The sequence below is a fragment of the Choloepus didactylus genome, chromosome 13, assembly GCF_015220235.1.
Source record: "Choloepus didactylus isolate mChoDid1 chromosome 13, mChoDid1.pri, whole genome shotgun sequence".
Lineage (NCBI taxonomy): Eukaryota > Metazoa > Chordata > Mammalia > Pilosa > Megalonychidae > Choloepus > Choloepus didactylus.
The window spans coordinates 78796471-78804461 of record NC_051319.1 but is presented as its reverse complement, the minus strand read 5'-3'; the positions used below and the strand labels follow the sequence as shown (position 1 = coordinate 78804461).

Below are 7991 nucleotides of genomic sequence, written 5' to 3'. Positions count from 1 at the left end.
TTTCTTTCTCCACTAGACTTAAAACTCCTGGAGGGCAGGGATTTTTACCTGTTCTCTTCACTGTTTCATCCCTAGCACCTCAATGGGTGTGTGGCACGTAACACATTCTCAGTACTTATTAACTGAATTAATGAATGCATCAACAGCATGTATTGGAGTCTGCTTTGCAAACTTTTACAGTATGGTGCAAATCATCTGATAAGGGGGAAGAGGTTAGGATACCTGCTATTCAGAGGCAGCCTGAGGGCTTTCATTAGCTCTAGAACCCCCAGCTGCCCACAGCCCATCTAGCACAGAGACCTCATTTAAACCTATCAACCCTGCAGGCTTTGTATGATTATCCAAATTTGGTCCGCAGCTGGAGGAGAGGGACTTCCTCTCAACAGTTTGGTGGTGGTGGTTGGAGCAGAGGAGACGACCCTATTTAGTAACTGGGGTGGGGCACTAATGCCTTGGGGTGAACAACCAATTTAGGAATACCTGGATGAAGTTTGAGGAGGCCCCTCGTCCTGCTTGACTGCAGTTTTAAAAAAACATGTGAGAAGACAAAGAATCACTGTTTATATTAGTAAATCCCAGCTTGAACCCAATAGCGAACGTTTGCTGAATCGAAGTAGCTAACCGCTTTAACGCGCAACACAGGTCCAGACTTCTGCAGATGACTAAGAACTCTGGGGGAGCTGGGTATGCAGTCACGGGGCAGACAAGCTAGTGTCTTATATCCAAGGACTGCGGGGGCGCTGAAGTGCGCGCGAGATTTGCGCTTGGTTGGGGAGGGAGAAGTGCTCACAGGTAACAGCAATTGTGCCGTCCTCCCTGGGTGAATAGGAAGGTTACTAGGGATGAGCAGCGAAAGTCTCGTGCTCAGGGCCAGGCACACAGTAGGCTCGGTAAGTGTTACTCGAGACTCAGAGGCTGGGACGCGCCTTGCAAAACCGCTTCTTCGGGGGCCGGACTCATTCCCAGGACTTAACTCAAGGAGCGCCCCGGGGCTTCCATTCCGGGGACACACAGAGCGACGTCCAGGGGGGCAGAGCGCGGAGGGCACCCACGGGCGCGGCCGCGCGACTGGGGTCAAGGCCGGGGCACCCGGGTGGGGCGAGGAGGGGTGGCCGGACGCGCGGGGACGGGATGGGATGTGACGAGTGGCGCGCTATGCATTGTGGGAATCCCGGGGCCGCCGCTACTGGTTCCAGTTCACTCGGCAGCGGAGCCGGGCGTAGGGGGCGAGCGCGGGGCGCGCGGGCGGGAAACGAGGAGGCAGGCGGGCGGGCCAGAGAGAAGCGCGGAGAGAAAAGGCGCGAGCGGCCGAGAGGGCACAGGCCGAGACACCTTGCTGCTGCCGCCGAGCTGCCCCCGTAAGTGCCGCGCGGGCTCCCTCGCTGCGCGACTTGTCCCTGCAGCTCGGGTCCGGCCGTCGCGCGCCTTTTGGCCGCGGTGCCTTGCTGCTGCTCGGCCTGGCATGCACAGGGGCGGCGCTCGCCTGGGCTCTAGCCGCCAGGCTTGGTGCGGCCCACGCTGGGGCCTCGCGCGAGCCCGGCGCCCTCCCAGGCCTTGCCGGGCCGCGCGGAATTCCCTTGGATTTTGTTCAGAAAGCAAACCCGGAAACCAACTTCTCTTACAAATGCATTCTCTTGCCCGCGTCTTGGCGCTTTTGTGGGAAGGGGACAGTTCTGGTCCCTCTCCCGACGGACCCTGCCCTAAGGGGACAGACGGGCTGGGCCGGAGGAGGCCCCGCGGCACTGGCTGGCCAACCTAGGCCTGGGCGCCCGGGAGCTGTTGTGTACCGAGTTGTACTTGGTGAGGCGCCCGCCGGCTAGCGAGTTGCCTTCGCGGGCACAATAAGTCCAGCCCAAGACCCAGAGGGACGTGCGTTGTCCTCTGGCTCAGTGTCTGCTGGCGGGGTGGGTGGGAGTACTCGCCGGATTGAAGCCAGGCCAGGCCGGAGGGGCAGGGTGGGGTGGGGGTGGGGGCTTGTTTGGGGATGGGCTGGGCAGGCCATGAGAACCCCCGTTGCTCTAGCTGGTCTCCAGATCGGCCTTTTGTTTGCTTTGTGGTTGGGAGTTTTTTGTGTGTTTCTTTTTCTTTTTTTTTTGTTTTTTGTTTAAACGTAACTCGGGAAGGCCGTAGGCTGCTTGGAGACTTTCCTCCTCCTGAAGAAGGCCAGGAGAGACGAGACTCGCTGGGGGTGGGGTAGAGTGGGGAGGTGAGTGAGCTGGGTGTTGCCAGCTGGGTCACCTGACAACAGGTGTGCAAGATGGCGTGCCCCACCCCCACTCCTGCAGAGACCACAGATCACTCAAGAATCTTGTCAGTAGGTTGCTTTTAAGGTTCTTTTGGATAAGATGCTAGGGAAAATATTTCAGATTTAAAAGTGAGAGGCTTCCTTAGAAACAACTGAGACAAACCCTGAATTCAACAGTTACAATTTCCATGTAGTCCTTGTAAGATTTTTAATGATCCAATAAACAGTATATGAGAATAGACCATAAAAGGAGCACTCCTGATAGCTTCCCTGTTTTCACACACCTTTGTGGTTTGAGGTTTTACCAACTTAAAGAGGAAGGGAGGTGCTTTCTTCAGGGAGTCAGGGAGTTTTGAACAGCTTTAGGTTTGAGTGGGAGACTCAAGTTGTAAATTAGGTGGAATCCACTGTAGGCCATCTTTAGGTAGTACTGTCAGAGGTGATATTAAGTCTGAAATGGACACCTCATGCCTGCAACTGGAATATCCCTTGTGCCCATCTAACCAAATTTGGGTGATGTCTCAATCTTGCACAAGAATCGCTCCAATAAGGATGACTATGTTTTAAACCTATTTTTTTTCCTTAAAAAAACCCCAAAACAAAAACAATCTCAAGACTTTAATCTGTCCCTCCCCCCCAATCTGTACTTTTGTTTTTAATGCTTTGTTTGTTAATGTTGGTTCCTAGATACGGATATTAAGGAGGAGTGGGTGGAAAGGTAAGTGGAAATTGTTAGAGGCAGGGCCTTTAGAATGAGGCAGGTATGGCTCACACTTTAGTAAACTTGTCTGGAACATCACACATGACATTCTAATACACAACCATAAATCGCTGGCTTGGTTTATACCAAATGGGCCAGAGTGAGGTGGTGGTGCATGTCTGTCTGCCATTTTGTTTGTTTGTTTTGTTTTTCTGGTGCAGAAGACAACAGAGCTCCTGGAAGAGCCCCTCATTTCTTCCCCATAGAGTGGCTCTGAGTACATGTATTCTGGGACCTACCTCTAATAACTTCAGAGCTAATGTTGACCCAAGTCACTTGAAGGATATTTATTTAAATAAACAAAGCACAAACTGAAAACCCCAGCTGAAAAATCCTAGTAAGAGACTATATATGGTGTTTCTCAGAATTATAGCAGCTTCTCTTTCTTGTTTGAGTGTCCCCCAAGGATTTGTGTTGGCCCTTTAAGAGCCTCATTCCTGGGACCTGGGCTGGGAAAGGGTGAGTAGAGCCCAGACCTTTCCTATGGGTCCCTCTTAGAGATACACTGGGCTCCCGCCTCCACTTTTATAAGCAAGCCTGATCTTTATTCTAAAGAGTTGTATAGCTTGTGTGCTTGGATCAGGCCTGCCAGATCGATGTCTTGCATTCTTTCAATTCATATTTCCTGAGAGTCAGCTGTAGTTCAGGCACTGAGGACACAGCCGTAATCAAGAAAAGCCCCGTCCTTGCCCTCAGGAAGCTGACATTAGGAGAAGACAGGCAAGCAGCTGTTGAGAGGTTAGTGCAGGAGCCCACAGTGGAGAGTGAGCCCTTACCTGATGTGGAAAGGCCAAGAAGGACTTGACTGGCCAAAGGAGGTGTGTGTGGGGGGAGCGGGGGGTGGGGCGCGAGCATTTGTGGCCTGAGGAACAACATGTGCAGAGTCATACGGGAATCCAGTCATTTGTGGATCAGGATGGCTGGATTTTGGTAGGGAATTGGTTGATGCTGGAGGGGCAAATAGGCCAGAGCACAGAGAATCCTGATCAGAACCACACTGAGAGGGATTTAGGCTTTATCTAAGAACAGTGAGGAATCATTGAAGGTTTCAAGCAGGCATGAGACATAATCAGGTGTTCTTTTATTCTTGCTGGAAGCTTTGTCTAGTCTGAAAATATTGACTGGCTTCTAAAGATCAAGCACAGGGCCAAATCTGGTCAGAGTCCTGCCCTCCCAAAGCTTACATTTTAACTTTTCTTTTGATGGCCTTCCATTAAAGTGGTTATCGTATATTCTGAGTTTGACACAACCTTTAAAAGGAAGACACAATATGGAGGAAAGTTTCTTTGTGAAGTGGGCAGACAGGGCCTTGCAACTGAAATATAGTGCCACTTCCTTTTAGTTTTGCTCATAAAGCACACCATGAAGTGGGTTTGCTGAAGTGAAAAATTTCAATCCCAGACTAGGTCTCCACAAATGGTTTCCCTGCTTGTGGTGGATGACACTCATGTTTGCTTGTTTGTTTTCTGCCTCTAAAAACCTAGCACATGAGGAAGATAAGTCTGCTGGAACAAAATGCCTAGTTTAGGATTTATTTACTGTCTCAGTTTATGCTTCTCCTCTGTCTGTTTGCAAAGCATTGGTTCACAAACAGTAGACTGGATTCCTTAATCATGTGGCTCACTTTATAATATAGTGTTTTTATGAATGGAGAGCAATGTTTCTTTCCTGATTGGCTAGAGTATAAGAGCAGGTCTGTGTTCTAAGCCAATCAGAACGCACCTTGTCAACCCAGCTCTGAGTGATTGTTGTGTAGTATATCCACATGCCTCTGGAGACTTGACAGCAGTGACACCGTTAATCATTTGGTGCCATAGGAGTAAACAGAAGAAAATGCTATAAACAGGATTAGTGTCCTATGCTTCAGAATGAAGTGTTTCAGGTTTGCCTTTGTGATTGAAGATTGGAAGGTGACAAATGAATATGGATATGTGGGTATTTATCCAGCTACAGGGAATGGATGGAGCAGTCATCCCTGGTCAATAGCGATTTGAGGGCTTATAGCTCAGATTCCTCCATCCTTGTGTGCTGGAGAATAGGGCTGTCTGACTAGCAGCTCCCAAGCAGTTCTAATCAATGTTTTGATTGGGATCAATATGCACACATCCATTGCTTAGATAATAAAAGGCTTCATGATCGACCATTCCAGTGGTTTTGTGAGTGCCGTGATTATTTAAGGACTTTCTATGGCTACAACTTTAACAGGAGCCAGTCTCTTAGAGGTGTAAGGTAGATATTTGCCTCTGGTTTACGTTACTGAAGGGGTCTTGTGGCAAGGGAAAAGGTCCTCAGAGCCATGGGATTGTTACAGGGTCAAGATTTCTGTGTTTCACGCCCCAGGTATTGGAACAGTTGGGGTGATCCCTTCCTGGGAATCCCCAAGGTGGCTCCACAAGGTCCCTGAATTTTGAGGGTCTGGGCTCCCACAGGGACTTGACAAGGTGTGTGGATATGATCGACCCCAGAGAAGGTCCCTAACTGGGTGTCCCATTTGCTATAGCTCTGAGACCTGTGGCCTTTAGAAGTTCTGACATCATCTTTGTCATCCAGTGTAAATGCCAACTAATCAGCCACCATCCAGCCAATGTTTGAGGGCCTGCCAGTACCAGGCAGGGTGGTGGGTGCTTGGAGATATGGTGGTGAGTAGAGCAGACTGGTTGGTCCCTTCTAGACAGAGAAATAAATAGGCAGTGATAATGGAATGCAACAAGTGCTACTAAGGCCTTAGAATTTATGTATAAATGAGAGCTAGTGTGGCAATCAGGTTGGAAGGAAGGACTGGAAACTTCATTTGCAGAGCACTTTACACAAAATTGAGGAAAGTAATTGGACATATTAAACAATAGAGGCAGGCTGAGGGAGACTGTAAGGCCTAGGGGCCACAGCAGGAATGTCCCTTCTGGGAACTGTGAGCAATTCAGCCTGATAGAGCCCTGGTTTTTGGAAGTAGGGGGAGATGGGCTGAAAGAAAGCAGGGACTTGTGTGCAACGCTGGAGTCCAGGCATGGGACTGCCCTGAACTAGACTGAGAGGCATAAGGTACAGCAATAGCAGGAATGCAGAGAAGGCAACTCCTAGATGGATCTGTATTACCAGAGAAGGTGCTGGTAGGATTAGTTAAAACAGTGGGCTGGAGAGGCCATTCCAGCCAGGCCTAGCAAGTAACCTGTGCTAAGGGGTGGCGGTAGGAATGAAGGTGAGAAGCCAGTTAGGTTCCCTGTTGGGGAGGAGTAGGAGGGAATGGGGGCGGGGTACTCTGTGGCCTTTATCTTTCCTCATTCCCACTGCACCTCCTAGTAGTAGAAGGTTTGTTGCTTTCATGTCCATCTTAATTCATGGGATCCCCAAGCCAGTCTTCTAATTAGTCCTGTGCTACAAAGACAGATGATGTGGTTCTGGTCACATCTTGGTTGTTGAGGGGCCTGTGGTCAGAGACTTGTTTCATTCTCAACCCCGGCTTACCTCTCTGTACAGCCCCTCTCCAATAGTGTGCCTTTGGGGTAAGCTTTGAGGCTCTGCAAACAATGTTCATGTTTATTGTGATTGATTTATAGTTTGAGGAGTTGCAGAGCTAAAGACCACAGAGATCCCTCCAGGAACAACCACAGAGTCTTCACTTCCTGATCTGATAACAGCTAAAAGAGCAGCCAGGCTAACATTACAATGATAAATGGATTCCAGGGTTGCCTGAACTGTCTTCAGAGCATGAGGGGCCCCCAGCAGGGGTGAGTCTCCTGGTTTACTGAAAGGGGTGCCCTCATGGACAGTTAGCCCAAGAAGGAAGGAAACAACTTGGTTAGTTTTGACCAGATGGTACAGCTGTTTCTCCTGTGAGCAACTTCAGTGCCCTGAAAAGAAGCTGAGTGGTTGCGAAGGCACGTTTTGTATCGCATAGGATTGTCCTTCTTTCAGATCAGGCTGGATGCAGAACATGGGTCAAATGGCCCAGCAGGTTTGGCGGGTTGCATTCAGACCCTGGCTTTGGGGTCAGCTTTCAAGTTGATCTGGACCATGTGACAGACTGGCTGTTTCCTCTTTTCTTCAGAGCAAATAGCGAGGGTACATTTCTCAATCTCTCTTGCAATTAGGTGTGGCCATGTGAGCAATTTCTATTCAATAGATCATGGTCAGAAGTGATGTGCCCCACTTCCAGGCCTGGCCTATGAAAACCTCCCATGTGGTATCCTCCGTGGTATTTTCCCTTCCATGGCAACCATGGAAATCATGCACTGAAGATACCAAAATCACAAGATGTCAAGAGTCTGGGTCCAGGAATCAGCAGTGGAGGAGCAGCCCCAGCCAATCATGGGAACCTGTTTTAGACTTTTCATGGGTGAGATATGTGCTCCAGGGGCTTATCTGTTAGAGCAGCTAACACTTCCTTCCCTAATCCAAGTGCCCAAGATCAGTTCTGCAACAAGGTGGCCTTTTTTACTCCTTACACACATTGTCATTGTTGTTAACTTTACTGAGCACTCATTCAGTGAGTGAATGTCAGGCCCTTTCCATGTGCTTTTCTATTCAATCCTCCTACCAACCATTTGAGGTCCATTTTCTCTATCATCGTCTCCACATGGCAGATGAGAAAATAGGCTAAGAGGGGTTAAATAACTTGCCCAAAATCACATAGCCAGTAAGTGACAGTGCCATGATTTGAATCAGGTTAGTCTGGCTTTGAAACTCAATAATTATTAACCTTGATGCTCAACAGCCACTTTACTCATAACTATTCTCTCTCCCCATGTTGGTGCTTGGCCATAGCTGCCCACATCTCCATAGACTTCTGAAGAGAAGGGTAGTCATGGCACGTTTATGAGTTTATCTGGAGACTGCACAGCTCCAGATAAAGTGTTTTTCCAAAGTGATATTTAAAAAACCACCACACATTTTTGGATGCATGTAGCTGCATGGCTTAGTCAGAATTCTTTCATAGCTCTTCCTGTGGCTCGGGATCTATAGTTAGAAGTGCAAAAAGAACACGGAGAG

General features: G+C 49.0%; 1 protein-coding gene across 5 annotated transcripts in view; it reads left to right on the top strand.

Moving 5' to 3' along the window:
• The first annotated feature begins 743 nt into the window (after positions 1 to 743).
• Positions 744 to 7991, top strand: part of LOC119507572 (core histone macro-H2A.1) — a 95635-nt gene continuing 88387 nt past the window's right edge. The window contains exon 1 of one of the 5 annotated variants that reach the window (XM_037800733.1): positions 744 to 890. The gene's annotated coding sequence lies outside the window, so the exon portion shown is untranslated. Of the gene's footprint in view, positions 891 to 1196; positions 1359 to 7991 lie in introns of those variants that run through there. The other 4 variants (XM_037800732.1, XM_037800735.1, XM_037800734.1 and 1 more) reach the window with 4 other exon arrangements.